At 40.6% G+C, this 15,136-nt stretch overlaps 1 protein-coding gene across 4 annotated transcripts in view; it reads right to left on the reverse strand.

The window, feature by feature from the left end:
- The window catches only part of LOC137200873 (RNA binding protein fox-1 homolog 3-like), a 505,114-nt gene that overhangs the window by 489,347 nt on the left and 631 nt on the right, over positions 1 to 15,136 (reverse strand). The gene's annotated exons all lie outside the window — the stretch shown is intronic.

Below are 15,136 nucleotides of genomic sequence, written 5' to 3' on the forward strand. Positions count from 1 at the left end.
GAAGTGTTGAAATCACTTTTTTACATCTATGTAGTCAATCTTGTCTTTCAGGAAGTAAATATCAAACAAATTTTGGTTTGCATCAACCTGAAACAGGCATTCAGACGAGCCTCTGTCCTTATGACTAATGACTATTTCAGTCTGCAAAAATCTATTGTAAAGATTTAACTGGTTGTTTATAAGTTTACAAGTTAATTTAAGAGAAATCTTATTCACAATAACATTTTGATAATGTATTGGCACTCTTACCAGTACATTATGATTATCAAACTTAGTTATCTATATATAATCAAATAAATACTAAATACTCAAATAAATCGTTTAAGTCAAATCCATTAGAGTCATCTTCAGGTTGTGCAGAACACTCATAAATATCTGTGGCTTTTAACAAGCACTATAATTAGCATGTTTAGTTCATTTTTCCCATAGGTTGCAGAGTTGATGCCCAAATGCTCAAAGCACCCAGAGCCTGGTATGTGAGTGTTTTCCTTCCATTTCTCCATGAAGCTTTCACAGACAGAAACTCTGCACCCAAACAAAGTCATTAAGTCATAGTACACCATCTATTAGCAACGCCAAAACTCAAAATACTTAGTGATTAGTCAGAAGACTGAGTTTGTACTTGGGCATACGGGTGACAGACAGGGTCAGAAGAAAGCCAGAACTAGTATACTAGTGCTTCAGTTGTCAATATCAGAAGAAAAACAAAAAGACGATGATCCTTTAGAGGAGCTGGAGAAAAAAATATGTGACGTTTCTTCTTTTTCTGCCTTAAAATAACCTGAAACTTACAAAACTTAAGTCCTGGAGCAATCACATGGTTGATGGGGTTTAAATCTCCTGCACTGCTAATCAGGTATTAAATATTACACAATGTTAGGCATACTGAGCTTTTACCCCTCAGAGCCTTTGGCTCTTTGTAAATATCGTTTTTTTTCTTTCTGCTATAATCATTTTTCCAGTATTTTGAATTTAACTGGTTGAAGGTTGAGTTGAGTACAATTTTACAAACAGTACACATGGCCTCTTAGATTACAACTAATAATTTTGAAAAGCCACATTATTTTGGCAGTAATCGAAAAACACAACAGACACAAACAGGAAGTGAGGCCTAATTCTGTGTTCATGTCATATTGGAGTTATCATAATTATTTCCAACAAGTAAATAGCGTTCAGGTCAACATCCAAGTCATAATTACAACTAGGAAACTCCAATATATCCAACTTGGCGCTTCATAATACATAAGTGCCTGAAAGTCAAGCAGAAAAGAGATTAAACCCACATTCGCTGGACCCTCAATCAACCAACTGTGTAATCATACAACTGTCCTGAATTGTCCTGAATCTTTCCCATGTCTACCATCCATCCCATCTGACACGAACGTGGCACAAGGCTGCATTCAGACCGACTCATTTTAATGGAACCACTTTCAGCTCAGCTACCGGGCCACCCCCCCCCCCCCCAAAAAAAAGTTGAATCTGGCTTATCTTTTGCCAGCATGCAATGCAGCGTCATCCAACAAGTTGACACTTTGGCGAATCAAATACCTGCAAAACGTACAGAACATGAACGCTGTACTTCGGTTAATCTCATGATTGTTGCAACACAAGATAAAACTGCCGTCGTGATAACTTCCCAGAGAAGTAAAACCTTCTCTCATAATATTATACATCACTGTGTGGTGTTTTGGTGTCTGATAAACCTTCAAACTCATGGACTGGTTACTCAAACTGGACTTCCTGGATCTTTTTTTTTTAACCCTTGACACTAAAACCTCCATTATCTCAGATCTGTGACCATCTTCGAGTTTCCAAAATGATGATTTGAGTTTGTTCTCGCTGTTTTCCCTTACTGCAGTCAATTTTAGTCCAATAAAATCTTCATCAGCTCGATTTGGTCAAACTCTGGTATGGACTCACACCCGCAAGTACACACACAGAAGCAGCATGCACTGCCCAGGTCAGCAGTTTTTGATCAGCCTTTATTTTACTAGAATCCAAGTAAATACTTCTGCTCTTGATGGATGATTCAGCACTCCATCAACCCGCCGTGTGATATAAATGAAGCCTGACGATCAGCACAGGCACACAGCAGGCGTCCTCTGCGGCTAGCGGGGGCATTTAGCGCATTTCAACGCCAGGCCAAAGCCGAGGCGTTGATCCCCACATGCCGATCTAGCTGGATTTTTACAGATCATCAGAAGCCAAAGCTGCAGCCGTGCCAGAGGCTCCTGTGAATGAGCGAACAGGCCCGGGAGTCAGAGCAATAGTAGTGGAGGCGGTGGAGGCGGGGGGATGACGGGAGGTCGCGGCGTCTCCAGCCCCTACAACACAGACGTCTGTTTGTGCCATGCAAAACCCCCTCACCGACCCCACCTTGGTCTCAAACTCTCAGCTCCTAATTCACACTTCATAAATCAAGATGACCTGTCTTCATGTGAATTCATCTCTCTCTGCGCCGGATAATAGTGGCGCTATTGTTCCACCCCGAGGATTCATTTCAGAGACATAAACTATCCTCGAGGCTGATGTACGGTCTTGATAGATATAGCAGCTCCTGGTTGTCCACGCGGAGACGTCAGGGGCTGAAATTGCAGTCCTCCGTGTCAGGCCATGTCTGCTCGGTTATATTTTCAATTCCTCTGGCAGCTAAAATAGTTCCAAAAATAAGAACACTAATTGGCCAGTGTTTATTTCTGTATGGGAGAAATACTCTAAGTGTTTTTAGCAGGTTGTTTGTGGCACGATGGTTTAACAGTCAGGTCTCTCTGGGAGGTACGGCTCAGTCCACTGCATGGAAAAAGAGCCGACTCTCCCCTTTTTTTAATAAATAAGGTCTTTTATGCGAAAATTGGTAATACAGTATAGTTGTGTGTGAGGCTGGCAGGGCAGCGTGTGACATCATGAGTGTTGACTCATGAGCAGATGAGTGATGCACACTGAGCTTTTTTTTTTTTTTTTTTTTTTTGACTTGCCTCCTCTCAAACTCATGTTTAGTGCCACAGAAACAGCAGTAAAGCCTCCCTCTACTTCTGTCTGTTGCCCTGTTGCTCTCTAGGGCTAAAAGGGGGTTGGGGAGGGTGGTGAGGGGGAGGGGGGGTTCTGGTAATGAAGCAAGTGTTTCTACGCGGGTGCGAGGGGGCTGTCAGCTCTACACACTGCAGACCTCTGTCACCTGTTGCCACCAGCGGGAGGCTCGGACAACAGGCGGCGAGCCAAGCCTGGCGGCCAGTAGCAGGGCCCTGGCTCCACCTATAGACAGCTCAGTAGGGTGATTTGCAGAGGTGTCTACGGACTCCTGTGTGTTGAGCAGCGGCTTACAGCCAGGCAAACGTCTGAGTTTTTACGCCGCAACATGCCCCATCTCATGTAGACATGAAACAAACTGCTACGCTCTTTTTGTGTCGGACGGACGGCTAATCGGCTCTTTCTTTAGCGAATTTGCCAAAGATTAAGCCATCTAGAGAGAGGACACACTGGAAAGTAAGAGTGTTTGTACCTGTTGTGAATGGCCACATGTGAAGGCGGGGTGGAAGGTCTGCCCTCTTGCACATGCAGACTCAAATGATGACACAGCGAAGGCTCAGCTAGAGAGGTTAAAAAAAAAAGCACCCAGTAAGCAACAGCCAAGCAAAGAGTTAATCACACTCATTTTGATTCCTGTGGAAACGGGAGTTGTTTACTACCCCAGTACACTACATGAAATAACTTCAAACAAAAGTTGAGGAAAAAGCTGATTGTCACAGTCTCCGGTTTCTCTCTACGACGTGTATTTAATGAGCTACCGGGAACCATTAAAAGAACAATGATGGAAGTGGAAACAAATCGCTGACATTGTTGGTTTATTGGTACGCCGGCTACGTGCTCGATGCAACGTACACAGAACTACTGGTTGATGAGAGGCAGGAGACTGACGACTGCTTTGCATCCGTACATGTGAACGCAACATTAGCCTCTTTCTGGCTGCTTCTCCAAGAACTCTGTCTTTTATGTGTCTTTGTAGTGTCAACGCAATGAATAGTACAAATGGGGATAACGGCGAACACTTCCAGACAGTCTGTCCTCAAAGGAATTCATGGTGTTGCACTCAACTGTTTACATGAAAAGTGACAGAAGAAGTTGTGTGAAGACTGAAAAAAAAAAAGAGCTTGACAGAGAAGGTTTCAATCCTGCAACACCTGAGCAATGATTGCGTGAAGTGGAGTAAAGTGACGGTTTGGGAAAGTTGCAAAAATTGGCAGACGAAGACACCAAAAAAATGTGAGAGGTGTGATGGGGGGAGGGTTTCAGATTTTCAGATGCTGTTTGAAGGTCTGACAAGCATTTTATGTATTACTCTATTTACATGAATGACAAGAACCAGGCGCAGATGTTTAATGGTTATCTATCACAGTTAGACCTTTTCTACTATAGGAACTTAACAGCCTCTAACCTGTGCTCCTAACTGGAATTTTGTGTAGTTTTGACACTTGCATTTCCACTGTATTTTACAAATCGACATGTTTGGAAATATGTAATTAAAAAGACAAAAAGGGGATGAGCTTTGCTATGTCACACAAGTATAACAATGTAATTTTATGTGCTGTTTGGTAGACAAGTAACCACTTGTAGACGTGTTCGTAAAACATAGCAGTGCAGTGTGTGTACAGTTTAGGCTATTCGTCAGTGAATAAATGCTACAATTCCTCAAGACTCAAGCCGAGTCCCTGTGTCTTGATTGCCACCTACCGATTAAAGTGAAGGAGGTTAGCCCCAAAGTTAGCGACAACGGGTTAGCCTAACCTGAGCAGTTCAGTTCAGTCAGCAGGAAGTTTACATTTACCCAAGCTGAATCCAAGACAGCCAGGATTAGCCTCCTTTCTCACTAGAAGTCCATGAACTTTGCATTTTTGTGCATCAACTTATGTCCATGAGGCGCTCCAGAACCCTGAAGCTGAGTTTTTATGAACTGAGTGACATCTGCAGGAGCATGAAAGTGTTTGTGGCGAAAGTTATCCAGTATTATAATGGATCTCTGAGATAACACAGTGTTGTGCTTATAAGCCAAAACCTGAAGAATAACCACTTATTATATCTAAGTCCAAGATCAAAATAAACCCTCATTAAATCTAAGAGATCCGCAGGACGAGAGAATGTCAGGGAGATTTCAAAATCGAGAAGACAAATTAGTTATTTTTTCCTCCGTACAAACACATCGACGTGAGCGCACATGAAATTCTTCAGGTGAGCTGTTTGGCTTTCTGTGAAGCTGAAAAGGGAAACAGTGCAGCAGTAGATGAGACAGAGAAATGAAGACTGACAGCCAGAGGAATGGGACTTGAGTTGGGAGGGATGGTTGGGGGTTTGGGCCTTGCCAGCAGCAGCAGCAGCAGCAGCAGTCAGTGCTGCAGTGGAAAGGGTTAACACGAGACAGTAAAGTGAATCCAGATGTGCTGTTATTATTAATATCTCTGGCTGATGAATGGGAAGGTAAAATTACAGGCGCCAGCCAGGGAGGCCCCGTGTGTTGCCCTGCCACCCAGGCGCTTCCCAGCTCACCTCCACGGCTCCGGCGGCAGCAGCAGCAGCAGCAGGCCGGGGTGAGACCGTCAGCGGGGTCTCCACGTGGCTTCGGCGTGTCAAACGCTCAGGGAGGCAGCGCTGGCAGACAGGCAGGTAGACAGACAGGCAGTCACTTTCACCGGCCCGGCGTTCCAACGCTGAGCAGAGCGGTGGGCAACAGACACATGACTTCATACCTCACTTTCATTTCAGTCGCTGCTCTGTGTCAAGTTGAAATGAGGAGGGAGTGATTTCATGCTAACGTCTAAACAAAAATGAACCCCTGAAGGACAATCTACTGTATGTGGTAATATAGTTCTCGGATTGAAGGTCGATTCTTCAGTCCAACAGAAGAAGGGTTAAGACAATGGAAGTAGAGCTGAAATGATGAGTCGCCTAATCAATTACACAATCGACAGGCAACGTTTTTCCTGATTTCAGCTTCTCATATTTGCAATTTTCTCTGTTTTATACGAAAATAAGATGAATATATTTGGATTTTGGACTGCTGATCACACAAAAAAGGCAATTTATACCATCATCTTGGGCTCTGGGGGAAAAATATTGACTAAACGATTCATTGAATAATAAAAACAACAGAAGAATCAATAGAAAATAATCCTCATTGCAGCCTCAGATGGAGCAAGTAATCTGAAATTAATGTACAAGATTATATGTTCGTCAGATTAAATAAAGCATCACAAGTCCGTGAAGACAAAAGCAACATGTTTGTTTAACAATTAGCTGCTGTTAAACTGCGGTAACAAGCAGCACGATATGACGGAACCTATATTCACTTTGTTCGCTCCGTGAGCTCGTCGCACCTCCTCCGGTTCACACCTCGGTCGGTCCAACATGTGACCGCTTGATCCAAACAGACGCAGAGACAGACGGGATTTCATATGATTTCTGGGAGCCAGAATAATTTTTTTTTTTTTTTTCCTCTCTCTCTCTCTCTTTTTCCCTTTAATCATAAAACGTGACACTCGGGCAGTGACGTCTCTGCGTCCTGTTATTTAACAGAAGCTCTGCTGGTTTAAATCAGGAGTTTCTCAACAAGTGTTCAAAACTCAAACAGACACAGCAGAGCCACATCCACTTAAAAACATGTGCTGAAGACCCTCAAATGGTTCCATTTAGTTTATTTGTTTTACTTATTGTTTCTGGAATAGCTGGTAATAAAAGCTCAAACATAAATTCCTGCTTTTCAGTTTTATGATTAGTTGGTCAACAGTGCAGAGGTCTCGATGTACAGCTCTACGGGTGGTATTGCACAATTTTTTAAATCATATTTATTTTTGTTAAGAGAGTTTATTGTGTTTTGTTTGAAGACACACTATCTGGGATCATTCTGAACATTTACATTGGAGCAAACTTCACTATATGTTGCATCATCAACATCACAGAAGGAGAAGAAGAACAAGAAGAATGTAACTGCGGCTGCCTCTCAAGTGGCAGCACCTAATGATGATCTCTACTCTGCCGAAACAAAAAGTCAACTAATCAATTAATTGACAATTATTTTGACAATCTTAATCATTTGTGTCATTCTGTAAGCAAAACTGCCACATTTCCTGATTCCATCCTCTCTAATTTTCAGCTTTTTCTCTATTTTATATGACAATAAGCTGAATATATTTTGGATTCTGGACTTTTGATCGGACAAAACAAGCCAGTTAAAGACATCAGCTTGAGCTCTGGGAAATTCTGATGGACGTAACTGTCACCATTTTATATTAAGGACTATACAATTAATCAATTAATAACAACAATCTGTAATCCATAAAGTCTCAACATAGGGTCAGTGCCTTGTTGTAGCCCTGACAGAAAGAGAAAGTCAGAGAGAGGAGAGTGTTTCTGGCCGATGGAGGATGGAGCAGCAGACAGAGGGACGGGTGTAGGAGAGGGTGGTGGGAACTGAGAAAAAGGCATAAATCCACTAGGGGAGTTGGAGCCTGGCTGGCCGCAGGGGCTGTTGTTTTAACCGTCAGACGCATGGCTGCAGGGAGGGGGTGGTGCAGTGCAGTGGTTGTAGGTGGGATTTGGAGGGGAAGGTAGGGGGTGAAGGGGGGGGGGCGTCCCTCTCGGGTTGCTGCTGTCCCCAAGCAGTCCTGTGGGAGCTCCCCCAGCCAGCCTCTCTGTCGCTGTCTGCCCCCCCTCCCTCCGCCTCACCACCACCACCACCCGGCATGGGGGCCCCCCACCATCCCTCCACATGACAGCCCAGAAGACAACCTCATGCTGGCTTTATTCACCCTCCTTTGTGCATTTTCAACACAGGGATACCAGACAAATTATGCTTAATGACCGGCGGTGGTTGCCAGAGGAGTGGCTGCTTTGTTGCCTGTGCCAAGTGTATAAATGTTGGGGTGCAACCTTACACAGCCACCCTGGGTCCTGCTGGGAAGATGCCCTTTCTGTTACTGGATTAAACAGGCTGGACGGGTTCAGGGCTGACTCCAGAGATTGTTACTCTGACATGTTGTGTCCATACAGTAACAACCGGATGTCCTCAGAGTCCAGTTTAAAATGAAGGACGCGTTGCCCCTTGTGTTCTCGTGCTTGTTACTATCCCGTCTTTTATTGTGAAGGACCTGTAACCTTTGCTATAAATAAATCTAACCTATAGATTGATAACTGATGAGAAAATGTTTGCAGAATATAAATAATAAAGCAAGTCTGTTGTCTAAAGCTTTGCATAAAGTGCACATAAAACAAATGCAGCTTGTAATATTGTTAACTGCTCCCTACCTAGATGATTAGTCAAAATTAACTGACAACTATTTTGATAATCAATCAATCATTTAGGTCATTTTTTTATAGCAAAAGAACCCAATCATTCTCTGGTTCCAGGTTTTCCAGTATGAGTATCAGCTGGTTTTCTCTTTATGTAATTGTAAATTGAATATCTGGAGCAGCATTTTCCAGTTTTGGCCAAGTTTTTGTAAACCGACATACAGTAATAATCAATTAATCAAGACAACAATAAGAAGACTAATCAATGATGAAAATAATAATAATAACACCCTAAATGTAAGGCATATTAAAGGTAATGAAATGTCTCTACAAACGGCTGTAAAACTGATAAATTACACTGTATTTCATAACAATTTGGAGTCTACAACCAGAAAATGTAGTCTGCTTGTGATTTCCAGATGTTTTAAACATGTTCACTCTATATGATCCATCAGTTGGCATTGAAACTGGGCAACACGGTCAAGGTGTCCAGTAAAATCACTGGTGTGCAGCAAACCTCCCACTGAGGTCCATATTGTCCTAAAATGATTAAAAACTGAGAAATGGATGGACCAACACATTGTTGGACTTCATGAGATTTGTTGACGATAACAAAATATAGAATATCGCCTATATCCTTATTCTTGGTCAGATACAAGTTTCCAAAAATTATGTGTAACAACGTCAACATTTATTTTTTTCTATGTGAAATAAACACGTAATTCGAATATTTTATATATAAAAAACTGTTTATAAATATATATATTTTACTGTTATTTGCTATTGTGTGTAGAGTATTTGCACTTACTAGACTCTTTATTTTATTGCTTTTTTTTTATTGTTTTTATGCTAGTTTGCTGAATTTCCTCTTGTGAGACAATAAAAGTCTGTTTCATTTCTAGATTTGTTAAAAGTCAGAGCTAGAGAAGTAATACAAACTCTCTGCTTTGAAAAGAAAAAAGCTCTGATTTATCTACAGTGGAGTTGAATTGCAGAAAGTGACTTTCAAACAGGAAAATGTTAATTGATTTCTAATCAATGTAACTGAGCTGTGTGGGTAAGGCGAATAGTAAAAAGCTTGGATTTCGACTAATTCTAAGGGGGTCTGAAAAATGAGGAGTGGCGAAGAGAGGAGACTTTTAAAAAAAAGCTGGAGTCAGTCTGATTGCTCCCCAGGGAGACATTTCCACCCCAGTGTCCCACAAATGACATGTTTGTATGTAACATAATATGCTTTCTTTAAGAGGTGACGCTTTAGTGGGAGACACATTCCTCCCGAGGGCCCTACAGTCAAACTCTGAAAATGTGTTGGTGGTTCGACTTCATCTTTCTTTTGTCAAACATAAAAATACTAGTGAGAGATCCTACCTGCTCAGGTGTCTAATTAAGCTTGATTTATACACTCTGCTGATTCCCAGAATGCCTGGAGAGCCTGCGAGAGCATAAAAAAGTCACTTAGCTTTACATTTATCTGTACGTGCGGCATGTAGAATGTGAACAATCAGACCCTTTAAGCTTATACACATCCACCGGTGTAACAAATTAACTATTTTCAAAGTGGAATTTGATCTTTTTTTTTTTTTAAGAGGGATTCTTATGTCAAAATTTATTGGACAATGAAATCAAACATCTGTGTTGCACACAAGCGAATTAACAGGCAATTTGTACCATTGAGATCTGTTTTAGTTTAAATTAGACCGTCACATAAACACACACACACAGAAACAAAGACGTTTTCCTGCCACTTCGGCCTGAGTGCTGTTTGTTTTCTGAAGCATTTTTTCTCACGCTCAGAGTCCGACGTAAAGATTTCACCAGACACCCGACATGGAACCTACAGAGATCCACAGCAGACACCGACTGCATTCATGTGTATTTGACGTCAATAAAAAAATTTTTTTTAAAATGAGATGACAAGAAAGTATTGAGATCACAGCCCAGCTGCAAAATAGACTCCTGCAACTGATCGCTTCCCAAAACCTGATGTGTGACAAAAAAGAAACAGGAAGTACAGAGGACAGAGGACAATGAGAGAGAAATAAAATAGAAACTATACAGCACATGCAAGTGTTTTAATTTCATGGAGAACAACATTTAATCAAGAGTTCTCATTTTATTTTAGATGTAGTCTGGTTTTTGTACACAAGGAGAACATTATGTTTGCATTAACTGAACATGAATGAACTAAAAGGCCTTTTCACAGCTAATGTTGTCATAGTAGGACAAGTACAGCCATGTTCCCATCCAACAGCAGCTCAAGTTTTAAACAAATTTAAGAGTTATTGCGCCTCCACTGCTGTTAATGTGAATATTAGGAGTTGATTGATCAAGATAGACCGTTTGTGGCACTAATTCTCCAATCTGGTGCCGTTAGACCATTGCGGACGAAGAGGACACAATGAGATGAGGTCAAGTCTCTTATTTGATCTTCCAAAGATCCTCCATCCTGAACTGGAAGTCTTTCAGGTCCGCCACTTTTAAGGTTGTCTCACATCTCTTATATCTGCTCTGAGGAGCCTTCAAGGATGTCTTTTACCGTCTTTTACATGCCTCCTTGGATTGGAAGGCAGTTATTGATTGGACGCTGCAGCTGATCGGACTGATACATCACAACATCGCTGCAGTTTCATACCGGAGTGGAGCCAGATTACAGATTAAACTGTAGTGTGTATCGCTCCCCCAGATTCACCATCTGGTTAAAAATCTGTGACTTGTCAGTCTGATCAACAAAAGAACCATAAACAACTTTCTTCATTTACAAGAAAGATTTTTCTTTTCATGATCTGTTATTTCCCCCCCCATTAACTGTTATTATGGATGAAATTAAAGTCAGAGAGAGTCTGTCTGTCAGCAAGAAACACATTTTAAACACATTTATATTTGACATCATTTATCGTCATTTCCATTCAGTCACATGTGAGGCTGAAAATTCCTGAGCGTCGGGTTTCTTATGAGTTACATAATTTCCTTTTTCCCTCAAACATTTCGCTTAATAAATAATTTCCAGCATTCAAAAGACACTCTGATCATATTCTGGGTTGTTAAATAATGAATTCACAATCAGAATATCAATGAATACACACAGAAATGATGAATAAATAATATAAACACAGGTTTTTATTCATGTGCAGGTGTTTGTTGAACAGGTAAAAGCTGCTGCTCTGGCAGTTAGAACTGTTCACCTTTACTAGTATCACCACAGTGCACATGTGTGTAGACATAAACCATCAGAAGTCTACAGCTGTTAAAGCCGACTGACAGCCAATCAGCTGCCAGCGTCATCAGAAACGGACGTCGCTTCACGAGACACTTCAGAGGAAAGGACGTCTCATTTCTCTAAAAAAAAACATATTTCCTGGTTTCTTCTTCTTCTCCTTGTTCGGTTTCCTTGCTTCTCTCCACGCAGCCTCGGTGGGAGGGACTAAGACACGAGGAAAAGACCGAAGTGAGGGAAACAACGTGGATGTAGTTAAGAGACTTGAGATGAATCCGTTAAAAGAGCGGCAGTCAAAGCTCAGACGTGGAAAACGTGATGGAAATATGACATTTCTGTTTGTTTCATGTATTCATCGCTCCACACAGATCTGATGCTTTGTTTTGTTGTTTAGTTTTACGACTTTTTTTCAAATTTTTGGTTTTCACTCACACACACAGGTTTTTTATGCGCAAATTGCAGCGTTACAAAGCTACTGACTGTCGTTAATCCTAAATTTTACATTCAAATCCTTCAGGTTTATTTTTACTGTCGATCAATCTTTTTCAGTCTATAAAATATGATAATATAGTGAAAAATCACAATTTCCCAGAGTAGTTTTTGTCCAATAAAGCGTTGAAAACACACAAAAAAATTCAATTTGTATTGATATAAAACAGGCAAATGTTTGGCATTTTCCTTTAATGAATGATAACAATGAATGAATGATCAAAATTGTTGTCAATCAGCTAATCAATTAATCAACTTACTGTTTTCAGAAAATGTGTTACAAATGCTTTATATGCTGCTGAGTGATTTGTCTTCTTTCTTCTTCTTGTAGCATTTCAGATCTACTGCAGATAAACGTCGTTCGTTTGGGGGAAATCTAGATTGATAGATGATCCGCCGTGTTGTGATTTGGCAATTTGGCGTGGAATGGTGCACTGTCACCGAGGTCCAGTGATCAAAGGAGTCACAGGGGTCAGCAGGACAGCTCACAGTCTTCACACCCAGAACAGCCCTCCTTCAGAATAAACTGCAGATTTTCCCATCTTATCCCCCCTGCCATGTGAAAACTCTGGAGGTCAAGACTTTTGGGCCGCAAAAGACAAACGTTCTTATTCAGAAGCCACATATGTTAAATTCTCTTTCCGGTGTTGATGCTAAATGGTCATTTCGGAGGCGTTTAGTACAGCACTTCATTGAGATTACTTGGTAATTTGACAGTGGGATCCCACAATGTCATATTCTTTGGATTGTGTGTTGTTAAGGCTTCAGTTGCCTACTTTAAAGTACTGATTATTCCTTTTATTGTGTTTGTTTTAAGTCAGATTTAAGTGGTTTAAATACACATCATTGACCTGGTAGAAGCTCTTTGGGGATCAAAGAAATTCTCCGCCAGCATGGGTGCTGTTTGACTGTGAAAACTCAACGTTCTGCCTCTGACCAGAAGGGATTCACTGTGAGATAGAGACGGAGAGGGGATCAGTGGCCGGCCTGGCTGAGGGAGGGAGGGAGGGAGGGAGGGAGAGTGGAGGACGGGGGGGGGTTGAAAGCAAACAGCCTACTGCCAGTGTGATATATGTTTAAGCCCACTGGGTGCAAAGCAGAGACACCCAGCTTAAGATCTTTACCTCGTCTCAGCAACCGGGATGGTCGATCCCTGCCGACGCTGTGACTCAAGCTGGTGCTTTATTAAAGAAAAACAGACGCTGCGCTTAAACGCTCATATGAAGGCAAAGATGAGAGAATTGTCTTCGAAATCTGCTCAATTTTATAAAAGATTTCTTCATTCTTGGATACAAATACAACTTATTATTGTATCCATAAAACTAATTTGAGACTATGGATCAATAGAAATAACTTTTTCCAGGCTACTGCCAACACATTCCTCTCCGTTTTTGAAAGGGTTAAATTATGTAACTTCTGCTGAGGGCTTTTATTGCTAAAAATGAACAAGTGATACTTGTACAAAAGTATTTTTAGAAAGAAAAAGAATGTGCTCAGCAAGTTAAAAGGGAATATCATAGTTTGTGGGATAGAAGCGGGCGACACGGAGAAAGAAAATCCTCTATCACAACATATTATATCGCAATATCATCACATGTATCTCAATACAGTAAATATTCCAGGAAATCAGATGGTCAGTGGATTAAATAACCAGACGGAAATGTCTGAGCCAGTGAATTATATACTTAACAAATCAAGAAACTTCATCACATGGATGCAAAGTTGTGTTATAATAGCCTAATAACTCAGAGGAAATATTTAAAGGGACAGTTAACCCACTATAAACGTTATGAAACACATCTGATAGGAGACAAATTACACAATACAGGATGTTTTATGTGTGTTTTATCTGGTTATACAAGCTTTTCACTGAGAAATGGCTCAACAGTTTAATATTCTTCAGCAAATCAGTGTCAACTGCAGTATTATGTCTACAAAAACTACATTTAGGCTTACAAAACTGAAATACAGTACACAGCTTGTCTCTACTACACCATGCTTTACTCACCAGATGTTTTCAGCTGTCATCACGTCTGGTGTCTGAGATTGTTTCCTGTTTTCTTTTATACAATTCATTAATCAGTCATGTGACTGATAAACCATCATAGATACCAGGTGTAGAAAACAACATTATTATCACTCGTTTCTTAAAAAAAATACTACTCACAACATGTGTTAATGTCTAATGAGTTAGAATTATACATAAATATTAAGAGAGTGAGTATACTCTGTTTTGAAAAATGAGTTTGAAAAATGAGGCTGAATAAATACAGAATTTGTTGCCTTGTATTGAAAAATGAATATTCAACCTTTTTACCCATTGATGCATTAAGATGAAAGATTGTTATTTACAGGCTTTGATATTTCTTGTTCAGAGTTTGCATCGACTAGGAGTAATTATATTCCATCAAAAGTATATATTTTTTTAAAGGATGATGATGTTGTTTTGTGTGCTTTATCTACGGTATCCATGGTGATTTATCAGTTAATTGTATGTAAGGCAACCAAACAGCCTCTGACACCTCCCCGATGAAGGCGAGACAGCCGAAGACGTTTGGTGAATAAAACACGGCGCGCTGGAGAAGAATCATGCAACGACGTGTTTTTTATTCTGACGGACTGAAGTTCACACTAGTCTGCACTTTACTGTTTCCACATTCTCAGAGTTAGAAACCGTAGACTCGTGCTTACACCGAGTTAAAAAGGCGAAGTATTCAAATGTCTGTGGAAGTTTTGGCGAACGTACGTATGTTTAATTTAGTTCCTTAGCGTGACGAATCAGTTAGGATATTGTCCACATGTAGTGATATTTCATCTGATTATACTTACTGTTCTATGGTGTCACCACTGAGAAATTGCCACGATGGAACTACTTTCAGACGGGATCTATTTTGGTCAGAAATGACATAACTCTTCTAGAAATTCACACCACAAAAAGTTGATGCTATTATGATGTTTTGTACTCAATCAGTGTAAACGGCTACAGACTTTTATGTCGAAATAACAAAAGAAAATTATTTTTAGACAGAGAGACAGAACATTCAGAGGACCGTGGAAGTTTTTGTTTTAACTTGTGAAATAATCTTTCATCTGATTATACCAATTTTTTTTTTTTTTGGTGCCATAACTGAGATGATGATGGAATAAAGGCTCATT

This window comes from Thunnus thynnus, chromosome 17, assembly GCF_963924715.1.
Source record: "Thunnus thynnus chromosome 17, fThuThy2.1, whole genome shotgun sequence".
Lineage (NCBI taxonomy): Eukaryota > Metazoa > Chordata > Actinopteri > Scombriformes > Scombridae > Thunnus > Thunnus thynnus.